At 41.3% G+C, this 13,877-nt stretch overlaps 1 protein-coding gene across 8 annotated transcripts in view; it reads right to left on the bottom strand.

Moving 5' to 3' along the window:
- The window catches only part of LOC133367017 (poly(rC)-binding protein 3-like), a 482,686-nt gene that overhangs the window by 154,566 nt on the left and 314,243 nt on the right, over positions 1-13,877 (bottom strand). For 5 of the 8 annotated variants that reach the window (XM_061590617.1, XM_061590624.1, XM_061590628.1 and 2 more), the window contains exon 1: positions 10-301. The exons of 1 other annotated variant lie outside the window; for it this stretch is intronic. The gene's annotated coding sequence lies outside the window, so the exon portion shown is untranslated. Of the gene's footprint in view, positions 1-9; positions 302-13,877 lie in introns of those variants that run through there. 2 more of the 8 variants (XM_061590620.1, XM_061590627.1) reach the window with 2 other exon arrangements.

Raw genomic sequence — 13,877 nt, 5'->3', positions numbered from 1 at the left:
CGGACTGACCTGATGAGAGAGTCTTTGAGACTGTACCTCATATGTAATTCTCAGCCAGAGTTTCGGGACAGTCTCTTTCTTTTTCTGTGGAGTTGTAGCTAAGTGCAGATTCTCTATTTGTCTTCCAGTTCCAAGAGTGGACAGATGGCCGGGTAGTCCTCAGCCTTGCTGGAACAAGGCAAAAGATTTGCATTCTCTCCCCCTCGTCCTCCCTCCCAGTTTAGCCCCCCAAGCAGATAAGCCAGAGTCAGACAGAGTGAGCACACAACACCCCCACACACCCCTCCACCAATCATTTCAATTAGTGCTACATGAGAGGAGCTTCTGCTTAAAATCTGCTTAAGAAGGGGGCCAGAGGGCAGGGCAATTGCCTTTGCTTTGCAATGACAAGAAGCTGCTATAAATATTGCTAAACAAAAGCCCTTGTCAAGGGCCTGGAATGTCACATCCTAATGCAATAGTATTGTAAAAGCTCAACATGCACATGGACTACAGAGAGATTAAAGGGGCGGTGGAAGGTCTAAAGAGGAAAACAGACTCCACACACAGAGAAGCTGTCAGCTGCTCAGAAGTATATCACTATGGATTATTACACACTAATTAGGGTCTTTTAAAAAGGTTATTATATACCTAGCTAAATGAATAAATCACAGCCACTTAGTGCACACATATACCTTACTTCTGCTAATAAGCACTGAAGGACACCTAAAGCAACCACGTTCTCACTGCATTTATTGTAAAAACTGTTTTTTCGTAAGCCAAAATAAGAATGAGATTTTGGGGTTTTTAAAAAATGTGTATTTCAGAGCACCTACGTAGTTGTCATTTCTCCCTCTCTTTCATTATTTCTTTCCAAATCCCTTCTCAACAAACCCACCCTTCCCAAAAAGCCCTTCCTTAACTCCCCGTTCTGCATTTGCAATCACAAGAAAACCCAAGGAGCTGTAACTGCATTTGTTTACATTCATCCTGTGTTAACCTGGTTGCTGCCATTCTCAGGGATGGCATTTCACAGTTCAGTAGCGGGAACAAGATTCTCAACCGGATGTAAATGCTCTATGATATATTAAGGATAGCCTGCATTTTGCAGCTGGATTTTAAGAGCATTTGTTGTGCTGCTTTCCTTTTTTATACTTCACAATAAAATTTAAATTTTATAACTATAGGACAAACATCAAGCACACTTTGTCATGTCTGATTAGGATGCAGACTGTTTATAACAATAGTCTACCAGTATCTCCTCCCCCATTACTTGAAACAAAAGAAAGAATGAAAGAAGAAATTATACTAATTAAATAAAATAAAAAGGTAGATTAATATTTATTATTTGATTTCTATCCCGCCCTTCCTCCCAGCAGCAGCCCAGGATGGCAAACGAAAGCACTAAAAACACTTTAAAACATCATAAAACCAGACTTTAAAATACACTAAAACAAAGCAACTTTAAAAAACATTTTTAAAAGCTTTGAAGAGATCTTAAAAAAAGTTTAAGAACATTGGTTTTTTTAAAAAAGAGGTTTAAAAACATATTAAAAAGCAATTCCAACACAGAAGCAGACTGGCACAAGGTCTCAACTTAAAAAGCTTGTTGAAAGAGGAAGGTCTTCAATAGGTGCCGAAAAGATAACAGAGATGGCGCCTGTCTAATATTTAAGGGGAGGGAATTCCAAAGGATAGGTGCCGCCACACTAAAGGTCCATTTCCTATGTTGTGCAGAATGGACCTCCTGACAGGTATCTGCAGGAGGCCCTCATCTGCAGAGTGCAGTGAGTATAAGGGATAAGATGGTCTTTCAGCTATCCTGGTCCCAAGCTGTATAGGGCTTTGTACACCAAAACTAGAACCTTGAACTTGGCCTGGTAGCAAATGGGTGGCCAGTGCAATTCTTTCAGCAGAGGAGTGACATGTTGGCGATACTCTAATAGCACATATTAAAATAACGGGAATAACTCTAGCAGCAGAAGCATCCAGGGCACCACCAAAGAAAGTGCAACTGGTTAAAGGGAGAGGCAAGAATCCCTCCAAATGTCCCTCATCAGTCACATCATCCTAATCTGATGAAGCTGACGGCCCGGTTATATAGTGCCTTAGAAAAAGCAAAGGCAAAAGTTAGGTAGGTGTATTGAATTTATGTATTGGTTCCCATTAGAAAAAGTCCTGAAGTAATTTTCAATGAGAATAAAATACAAGAATAAAAATACATTAAAATATTAAAAACATAAAATAAAAACATTCAATGACTGATCTAAATGACTAAATCCTCAGGAAAACAAAAACATCTTTGTCTGATGCCGAAATGATAACAAAGTTGGCGCCAGGAAGACCTCCCTTAGGAAAGCATTTCACATATGGGAAACTGCTACAGGAAAGGCCCAGCCTCTTGTCATCACCCTCCAGACCTCCCTCACAGGTGGCACATTGAGAAGGGCCACAGATGATGATCTCTGTGTCTAGGCAGATTTATATGGGGGAGAGATTCTGAGGGATTCCGAGCTGTACCAGCACTTTGGACTGGGCTATGAAACAAACTGGCAGCCTGTGCAATTGAGCTAGAACTGGTGTTGTAAGTTTACATGTGTCCAAGTTAACAATATAGCTGCCATGTTCTGCACTGTCTTCAGAGGTCACTCCACATACAAGCCATTGCAGAAGTCTAACCTGGTGGCTACCAGACCATAGACAACTGAAGCTAAGCTAGCCCTGTCCAAATTGGGCTACCCGCTGAAGCTGATAGAAGGCACTGCATACCACTGTGCCTCCAACTGCAATGCTGAATCCAAGAGCAGGGCTGTGGAGTCGGAGTCGTGGAGTCGGGAGCAATTTTAGTCAGAGTTGAAGGTTTGGTGTACCGACTCCACAGCCCTGTCCAAGAGTACTCCCAGGCTGCACCCCTGCTCCTTCATGTAGATGTTAAACAAAGGGAAGGGTCGTAGCTCAGTGGCAGAGTATCTGCTTTGCACGCAGAAGGTCCCAAGTGCAATCTCTGGCGTCTATAGCTAGGGCTGAGAGACCGGTTCCTGAAACTCTGGAGAGCCTCTGCTGCCAGTCACTGTAAACAATATTGAGCTAGACGGATCAATAGTCTGACGCAATATAAGGCAGCTTCCTGTGTTCCTTTGTTCCTAAGCAGGGGCATAAAATCAGGCCTCATGCTGGTGGCTCCATGAAGCTGAGCAACATCCTCCAAGCACCACCTTTCGGAGGTGACCATCCAAATAGGAGCTGAATCACTGCAAACCAATGGTCCCCACTTCCAACTTGGACAGTCTCTCCAGAAAGACAGCATGGTTGATGTCATGAAAAGATACCAAGAGGTCAGGGAGAATCTCCTCTTGCTCTTCTCCTGACCTAGATCATTAAATAGGACCACCAAGGCAGTCTCGGTGCCAAAATCAGACTGGAAGCCCAACTGAAATAGATCTAGAAAATCAGTCTCATCCAAGGGTGCCTGGAGTTGGTCAGTGACCACCTGCTGGAGAAGCTATGCAACTGGCCAATAGTTGTTCAAGTCTTCTGGGTCCAAGGATGGCCTCTTAAAGTGTGGTCTCACTGCCACCTCTGTCAGACATCCCAAGACTCCTCCCTCTCTCACAGATACATTTATTGCCCCCTTGGCCCTGCTGGCAGTTCCCTCCTTGCCCCGTATGAACATGAGCCATGAAGAACAAGAGGCAAGAACACGTTATTAGCTGAGGGGCAAAGGACTGTCTGCGCTTGTCCAAGCCCTTTGTCCACCTCCTTGGTCCTTATCAAGTGAAACTCATCCATTAACACCTGAATAGACAGCATTCTCAATCCCCCTGGAAACTGACCTGCTGCAACAGACGCCAAGATGCAAATTAATTCAGATACAAGCTATTTTATCCTCAAAATGCCTTGCAAATATATCACAGCAGCCTACTGAGGATTCCACCACCTCAGTCAGGCCAGAATGCAAATTTTATTTATTTATTATGTGATTTATATCCCACCCTTCCTCCCAACAGGAGACCAGGGCGGCAAACAAAAGCACTAAAAACACTTTAAAACTTCATAAAAACAGACTTTAAAATACATTAAAACAAAACATCTTTAAAAACATTTTAAAAAAACCTATCAGGACATCTTAAAAAAGGTTAAAACGTATTGTTTTGGTTTTTTTAAAAAAAGGTTTAAAAACATTAAAAAGCAATTCCAACACAGATGCAGACTTGGATAAGGTCTCAAAAGGCTTGTTGAAAGAGGAAGGTCTTCAATAGGCGCTGAAAAGATAACAGAGATGGCGCCTGTCTAGTATTTAAGGTGAAAGAATTCCACAGGGTAGGTGCTGCCACACTAAAGGTCCGTTTCCTACGTTGTGCTGAACGGACCTCCTGGTGTAATGGTACTGTAGGAGGCCCTCAGCTGCAAGCGCAGTGATCGACTGGGTATGTAAGGGGTAAGATGGTCTAAGAAGTTCCACTGGACAAGACACTGAGGATGCAATGGAGACTGAGAAGTAACTTTTCTTTGGTGCCTTCATTACTGCAGCATAGCACAACAAGGAACACAATGTTAGACTTTATTCATTTGGAGTCTTCCTCTACTTACGTTCTAGCCATCTTCCAAGCGGAAAACTGGGGCTATGGAACAAACAACTGTCAAGACAGGTAGGTCCACAAGGATGGTGGTGAAATCCAAAACCATTAGTGACCCTGTCATTCGCATTGCAGCTTTAGAAAAGGTTACAATAGAATCTGAAGCACCCACTCCCAACAAAGAACAATAAGCATCAGCCACAGCAGGCACATCCTGAGCTAGACACAAGCTATTAAATGGTCTTTAAGGTGCATGCCAACTACGGATGCACTAGAACTCTACCCAATGCGGATTTGGTAATGAATTTTCTATTAATTTGCCTATTCCCTATTGTTGCGAATTGGATTTTTATGTAGTGGTTTTCCGCTGCTATTTTTGGAAATGGATTTTTTGGAAAAAATCTGTGTCTAAAATATTGACATTAATATCAATAATTTTATTGACATTTGCTTCAATTTATCAATATTTCCTTTAAAATTATATATGTTTTGATTATTAAATTGCTTCAGAATGTTGTATAGGAAGCAATTGATAAATGGTATTAAATAAATAAGTACAATTCTTGGGTTTTTCCTCCCCAGTAGTGGTGGCAGTCTGGTGGTGGTAAGGCAAGGGACTGGCAAATTCACCAGTGCACTTTTAGTGTGAGAATCTCACAACATTTCATGTTATAAATTCTCTAACATCCAAGTCTATCAGGGTAATGGGGTTGATCAGGGCATTTACCTTTAGTGCCTTTGCTTTAATATCTTTTTTCTTGCATGTCATCTGCCTGGTTTGGACAAAGCCATGGTGGATGGACACTCTCTCTCATAACTAGATGGACTGGTTCCAGGCACTGGCCCCTGCAGCCAGCGGCAAGGGAGAGGTAATGCCGGTGGTGTTGTGGGAGCTCGGAGGGCTGAAGTGGAATGGGGCATAATCCTTTCCATAGCACCCAGCACCTGAGCAAATTATACTAGGATAGGTAGGGACAGCTGCATTTGGAAAGGGCAATGGGCTGTAGGACTTGTGACTCACTGACCACTTAAGTGTGACTATTGAGTGACACTAAAGAAGTGGAGATCAGCAACCAGGCCTGCTCTTTCATTAAACTGAAGCAATTGCCTCACAGACAACAGCTGGGGTCAGTGAATTAGTCCCCCTGGGCTCTGCTCACTGCCTCACCAGCCATTAGCCATACAGCTCTTGCAGGGCTCTCCAGAGTGCCTGGCCTCCCCATCCCCATTCCTTGCTCTCAGAAAGGGGGCCCTCTCTCACAGCAAGGTATTCTGGATGAAGCAGCCTGAGAGAGGGCCTCGGCCACTGCCACTTTTCCAGGGTGGCTAAAAATCTTGCTTAAATTAGAGAAAAGTTTAAAATCACTAGAGTATCTTTAAACTTTTAACTATTTGGATGTAGTTTTAAAATTGTTTAAATATGTGTTTTAATTGTAGATGGAAGTTTTAGTTTGTGCACCGCCCAGAGAGCTTTGGCTATGGGGCGATATAGAAATTTAATAAAATAAATAAAATAAATAAATAAATTTAAGAGAGCATTTATAGTTACTGCAGAAAAGCAGCAATGTTGCAAGCACTCTCCTAAGCCTCACTCTGAGGAAGGACTCATTCCTGAGAGTGGGGAGGAGAATGGAAGAGGCACGCTACTCTCACATTACCAGTGACATAAATCCCTAAACAGTTTGGGTTCCAAAATATTTGACCTACAGAAGCATTAAGATTGGCTGGGTAGGTCCTACTCATGGTGTTGTTGCCAAATGTGATTTGCAGGACAATGGCATGTGGGAACACCTTTTTGGTGGTAGCCCCATACTGTAGAATACGCTTTCCCCCGCAGTGTGTCTTGCACTAACATTGTATACCTTTCATTAGCAAAACAAGCTGCATTTCTTTTGGAGGGGTGAGGTGAGGTGATATTTTAGTCAACTTTACCTCTCTACTATATTGATGTGCTGCTGCTTTTATTCTGATGAACTGTAATTTTAGGTTCCATATTTTTCTCTGTGGGAAAAAAAATCCATTCTGGGACTATTGGGTGAACGGTAGGTAATGAACTTACCCCAAAACACCTAAAAGTTACAAGAAAAAAAAAATAAGGGGGAAGAGGAGGGGCAATGGGGAGAAGGAGGAGGGCTGATGGCTGCTTCTCTCCTTGGGCGGCACTATGTTCTCCACAGGCCCTGTTGGCAGCCAGGTCCAACAAGGACAAATTAGCAGCCTTGGCTTTTCATGCTATCACTATGCCATCTGCCAGATGGTGGAAGGCTAGAACAGGACTTGGGACTCTGGGCAATCAATTCTCCTGAGATGCTAAAAGGAGTGAGACGTCACTTTGCTCTTCTGGGTATGAGGTGCAGTTGCTTCATGCAGCTGCCCTCACAGCCTCTTGCCTTTCAAACCTGTGAGCTGGTTGCAGGATCCTGCTCAGATAGATTGGGTAGAGTTCTCAGTCCCAGATATGTTCACGTTGTGAAGGGTGGTATCCATATCTGCCTTTATTGGTCCAAAATGAACCAGTGGCATACAGAGGTGAAAAGCACTGGTGCCCTCACAGACCCTGACCTATATTCAATCCAGGCACTAACAGCATACCTGGAAGCCAGGGGGTAGGCTGGAATATTAGAAACAGGCAGTACACTGGTTCCAGCTCAGGACAAGGCCAGGCTTGCCCTTAACAAACATGTTAAGAGAAGGTTGTGAGGTGACTCCTACCTCAGCCAGTTCCCACACAACTTACAATTTACATTGAAGATCTCTTTCTATTAAGGTAATAATATTGTGGTGCTAGTTTACCCAGTATATCTGTCCTACCTGTTTATTCCAGATGTGGGCACAATTGGAAGTCAAATGAAAACACAATTTTGACCAAACAAACCTAGTCAAAAGTAGGTAGTGGCTATTCTGATAATGCCTATTCTTAATGGCAACAGATTGTTTCATTTACTTGCCTAAATTTGGACTGGGAAAGAAAAGCAAGCATTTTCAGATTTTGGACTAAAGCTACAAGCAATACATCCACAGATGTCAGCAACAATTTACTTTGGTTCCTGCAAAGGATTTTTGAGAACAAACATGCAGATTTTATTAACATTCTCCATAATGGATGTTAATCCCTACTAATGCATCCCTCCTTTTTAATCCGCCAGTCCCATCACATCTCCTTTCTTTTCTATATTCCCAAAATATGTCATTCAATTGCTAATTTGTCTAGAAAGCCATTAGAACAGCCCCCTAGTCCCAATACCCTTTTGTAATAAAACCAAGTACTAATGGCCAAATAATCACATGTTCTTATTTATTTAAAATATTTCTAGACCACCCTTCATACAAACAGATTCAAGGGTGCTGTACCACAGGCACAAGAAAACAAATACAACAAAATATCAACATTCATAATGAATCAGAAGCAGAAACGAAATAGTAATAATGAGTAATAATGAGAGGCAGAAACAAAACTTTAAAATTATAATGTAGATTATTATTATTATTATTATTATTTATTTATTTATACCCCACCATTTTTCCAAAACTGGAACTCATGGCGGCTTCCAGATAAAAAATACATATAATTAAAAACATACATAATCATTTGAAACCCTGGTCGATTAAAAACATTTTAATCTGGAGCTCAAAAAATTATAATGCTGGAGCCCATTGTATTCCTTGGGGAGGACATTCCAGAGGTGGGATGCTATGTAATGTAACTCCCCTTTAAAAGTAAGAAGCAGCACCTTGAACTGGGCTCAGAAGAGAATACGCAGCCCCTATGTGCTATTTGATATTCTTCCCATGTTTCCTCTGATTTCTGGTTCCTTAAACATTCTCTGTAGTTTTTCTGCTTTTAGGTTATAAGCTCCTTGAGGTAGGCACTTGTCAAACTTATTCCTTGTAAAACACTATGTACATTAAAAAAAATGGATAATGGGTGGTGGTGGTATTTATCTATTTCTGTGTGATAATTATCTGCCAGAATCTAATAAAGCACCAAAAAGTAGAGTACAAGATGTAACCATAGACTAACACAATAAAAAAGTTTAGCTCTACAGTACAATACAGCCCTGTGCAGAAGTATTCAAATGTCAAGTCCACATGCCTGGCCGCCTCACCTCCTGGTGTCCACAAGTACAGTGTGAATGTATGCAGAGACAAAACCCTTATGCACACAGGTGTACGTATGAAAGCATCCATGATCCGAACTCTGCAAGACTGAGGTTCCAGATGATATGGATGCCTTAATGCATAAAGTTATATAGACCAAGGCTTTGTCTCTGCAAAAATTCAGGCTATCTGCACAGATGTCAGGCAAGATGCATGCATAATAACGGATATGGGGCTGGTTGGCAAGGCCCTGCTCCCTATGCATATGTTCTTTCAGTGCATGCCTTTCAGTGCATGCTCTGATTAAGGTTTATGAAGTACACATAAATATCTGACAAATTTTGTACAGTAAAATAGATTCATCAAATGATAACTGTCAGTACTCTCAGAGTATTTTCTAAAATGGAATGCTCAAGTTCATTCATGCAGGCATAAATATAAATGGCCAAACACTGGCAAGTTCTTTAGCAGTTTTAATCAAAAGGCCACAAAGTTCAGAATTAGATCTTCTGGCAGGGAATGCTCAGAGTAAAACACATCTGTATGATCTTCAGTCTCAGTCTGAGTCTGCAAATATTAGCAACATCAGCACATATCTCACCAATATGCTATGCAATAGAATTTGTTCAGTTAGTCACTCATGTGTTACATGTACACACACAAATACACAAAAAAATCAGATTTGAGTACTGTCTCAGCACTAATACCCTCCTAATTTGTGTTATCTGAACAAATAATACTTTTCATTTGTATAGCACTCTAGAATATTACGTTCATTGTCCCAGTAATTTTTACAACAGACTTGTAAGGAATTATCTCTATATAAAGTCAGTATTATCTCCATATAGACAGGATTTAGTCATCAGGCATCTCAGGTGTGTGTGTCTTAGATCGCTTACTTTTTAGGTAGCAGGGTCCCAGTAGGTCCCTATGTCTCCAGCATCCTACGAGTCAGTCAGCACGAAAAAGGTGTGTGTCAGCCACTGAGAAGAGTCTGTTAACATGTTTCCTTGCCTGTTTCTGCTGATTGGAGCCAATCAGAGTGAAAGGAGGCAAGTCAGCTACTGAGAAGACTCTTTTCAGTAACTAACACTCTCCCCCTTTCATGCTTATAGGTTCCTAGGGAGAAGGCATGTTGTGGAAGAAGGCATTAACAAGGATCTCATTCTCAATATGTGTCATTTAAATGCCTGCATATACTCCAGTTTGGGGAGTTTATTTTTATTTTTCATTTATTCTTCTTCTGAAGATGTTAATAAAAGTTTTAAAAAACTCAAAAGGATCTCATTCTCAACCCAGCAGCAAAAAAGGGGTGAGAGGGTGTGGCTGTGATTATCATGAAGAAACCCTACACTGCTGAATTTGCCATTACACTACTGCATATGAAAATGGAAATGGACTGCCTTCAAGTCGATCCCGACTTATGGAGACCCTATGAATAGAGTTTTCATGGTAAGCAGTATTCAGAGGTGGTTTACCATTGCCTCCCTCTGAGGCTGAGAGGCAGTGACTGGCCGAAGGTCACCCAGTGAGCTTCATGGCTGTGTGGGGATTTGAACTCTGTTCTCCCAGGTCGTAGTCCAACACCTTAACCACTACACCACACTGGCTCTCACTACTGCATATAGATAGGGGGAAAGTCTGAAAGAGAGAAATGGTGGCTTGCCTAAAACTGCCTGGTGGTATGTGGCTGACGTGAGATTTGAAGTAGGGACTTTCCAAGTCACACTGTTGTCACCAAGTTATCATAGCTTGATTATTAATATTCTTTAAAAGGTAAGCATCACTAGCTCCTACTGGGAGGAAGGGCGGGATATAAATTGAATAAATAAATAAATAAAATGATTTAATTGCACATACATTATCAAAAGTTATTTATTTAAAAGCATTTCTAATCACTTAATACGTAAAAATCTCTAAATGGCATACAAAAATACAGCATAAGAACAACATAAAACCAGTTATGAAGCGAAAGTAATCAAGCGAAACCCTAATTGCGAAGTTTGAGGCTGCCATCCTATACCCGCTTAACTGGGAGTAAGCCCGCTGAACCCAATGAGACTTTGGAGTAGATATATATAAAGCTGTTAATTATGTAAAAATGTCAAACAACTTGTTGCTACTTTGAGTTTCTATAGTACATTTCATAAAGCTACTTGTGTAGTGCTCTTTAATATAACAATGAATATTTGTTACTCCATTATTTCAATCCATAAAACAAGCCGTGTTTATACATTATGAAACAGGGAATATAAAAAAAGTAGGTATCTAATTTCCATTGAAAAAGTAAAACAGCGCTCTACATTAGGGATGAGATGAGTTCTCATAAGAGAACTTTGAGTTTAAATGGGGGGGAGCGGTGCTCAATACTGGAAGCTTGGGAGAGGGAGCACGAAAGTCAGGGTAGGGGCAAAAATCACTGCCACTACTAGAAATCTTCCCAGTGGCATTCCCCCAACTTGAAAACACATTATGTGATCATATAGCATTGCTCTAATGGAGGCTTCTGGGAAAAATGGTAGTTCCTTTCATCACATTTATCTAAGTATTTATAAACTGCCAACTCATAAAAATATCATAGCATTGTACAACACAATAATTAAAACATTATAAAAGTATAAAATCAAAATACAAAATAAATGACCAATACCATCATTCTGTGGTCTTGGTGGAGTGAAGGGGAGGCAGAATGGTAGCGACCAGGCAGTGGCTGTCAGGAGAAGCTCTCGGAGCAGTGAGTTTCACCCCCTCTGAAAACTCCTAGACATCCACCCACTTTCACAGGCTACAAATAAGGCAGCATAATTTGGGGGCAGCCCTACCGAAACAATGTTTTCTCACATACTGGTGAAATTCAGATTTACCAATAATGGATGAGTGGTGCAGAAATATTTGGTACGTCATAATATATCAGATTATTAAACTCCTGCAATAAGCAAAAATGCAGGCAGGTCAGGGTAATGGAATGGTAAAGCTAGAACAAAAAATAGCCAAGTGAACCCTTTGCTACAGATACAAAGTTTGTTATGAAAATTATACAGAACATTTCTTACTTTTCTATATATTTTATATGAAATTGTTAAATCTGGTTCTCTTTCTCTTCTATTATTCTACTATATTACTTTAATTTTTTTCATTATAAAAACAAAACAAAACACCAATCGTCTTCATGAAAAAATAATTTATGCTGTCCCTAAATATTTGGTAGCCCACCCACTTAAGGAGAGATTGTAATACAAACTGACAATTACTATGACTGTGGAAGTGAGGAGCATGTCTTCTCAGATAGGCTTGCTGAATAGCCTTTAATGGCTTGTGACTAGTTGTTATCAGAAATGCATTACCTGCTGGATGGATCTGAGAGAAGCAGTTTGGACATTTCAATGTAGCCAGAGAAGGGGAAACAACTCTGGTTTTCTTCAAATTATTGCTAGGCACATAACTTCAGTGCTCAAAAGATTGCACTGGCTGCCCAAACTCTACAAAGCCAGGTTAAAGTTTCTTGTATTAATTTACCGTTAACAACTTGGGTCCAGGATACGTTAGGACCACTTGTCTCAACTCACTACGTGCATGATCACTGAGGCCTTCAGGGAAGAAACGGTGGTCTCCAGGGATGTCAAAGAAATTCATTATCTTCGAACTCAATATTTAATTCATCCATATTTTGCTGCTGGGATGCTTAAAGAAACCAGTCATTCTTTATCCAAACACTAGTGTTTGCAGGATTAAAAAAAAAATAAAGCAAAAAAGCTGAAAAACATGTTAATAGTTTTGAAAAACACAGCCCTACTTTTCATAGGCTACTTTTTGTAAGATACTTCCGTAACCTTTTTTTGCTTCACATCTGACCTGAAGGACTGAAATGTATATTCACTAATAAGCAAAAAAACCTTGCAGTTTAAGAACATACATAGCCAACAGATATTTCTATCAAACTTTCAAAAGCAGGGAAATTGGGCAGCTACAGTGAATGCACCAGGGGAGCAGGAGACCTGACCTCCTCTCTGAGATATTGTACTGCCCTACAAATTGTGTGAAAGACCAACCCAAATTATGTTTGCATTTTGACAAAGGGCAGATTTGATTATTTATTTAGACTATTTCTATACCGCATAATATATAAAAATATCTCTAAGCAGTGTACAAGAAAAAAAGAACACAAGAAGTATTATAAAAAGTACACAATGAAGCCATAAAGTAAAGGTGTCCCCGCACTTGTAGTGCAAGTCGTTTCCGACTCCTAGGGTGACATCTTGCGACGTTTACTAGGCAGAGCATATATATGGGGTGGGATTGCCGGTTCTGTCCCCGGCCTTTCTTTACCCCCCAGCATATGCCGGGTACTCATTTTACTGACCACGGATGGATGGAAGGCTGAGTGGACCTTGACCCCTTTTACCAGAGATTCGACTTCCTCCTTTCACTGGAATTGAACTCCGGCCGTGAGCAGAGCTTTGGCTGCATTACAAATAGTACAAATACAAATAGTACAAATAAATTCATACTTAATACAAATTATTAAATAAATATACCATTTGCACGCTTATTGAGTTCAGTGGGATTTACTCCCGTGCAATCATGCTTAGGATAGGTGAAACTGACTATGGGTGGGTGGGGAAGGGAGGAAGAAGGGTAGAGGGGAGAAGGGGGATGGGAGCAGGTAGGAGGGGGAGAGGAGGAGGAGGGCAGGTTTGTTCATTTGCATGCTTATTGAGTTCAGTGGGATTTATTCCCCTGCAATCATGCATAGGATAGGTTTAACTGACCACAGGGGATGGGGAGGAGCGGGAGGGGAGGCTTGATCATTTGCATGTTTATTGATTTCAGTGGGATTTAGCCTGATGCAATCATGCTTAAGATAGGTGAAACTGACCATGGGGAGGGAGGGCTGGAGTGGGCAAGGGAGGAGGAAGAAGGAAGAGGAGAGAAGAGGAAGAAGGGAGGAGGAAGGGAGATGAGAGGGGAAGGAAGGGAAAGGCAGGTCTGGTCATTTGCATGTCTGCTGAGTTCAGTGGGATTTACTCCTGTGCAATCATGGCTAGTATAGGTAAAACTGACCATGGGGAAGGAGGAGGGGAGGGAAAACGGGAGGAGGAAGGGGGAAGAGGGGAGCAGAAGGTGGGAGAGGGAGGGGATTGGAAGGGCAGGGGGAGGGGTGAAGGAAGGTGGAGGGAAGGGGCAAAAGGGAGGTGATGGGAGTTAGGAGGAGGGGAGGGCAGG

This window comes from Rhineura floridana, chromosome 11 (assembly GCF_030035675.1).
Source record: "Rhineura floridana isolate rRhiFlo1 chromosome 11, rRhiFlo1.hap2, whole genome shotgun sequence".
Taxonomy (NCBI): domain Eukaryota; kingdom Metazoa; phylum Chordata; class Lepidosauria; order Squamata; family Rhineuridae; genus Rhineura; species Rhineura floridana.
Note: the sequence above shows the minus strand (reverse complement) of the source record. Positions and strands in the feature narration are given on the sequence as shown.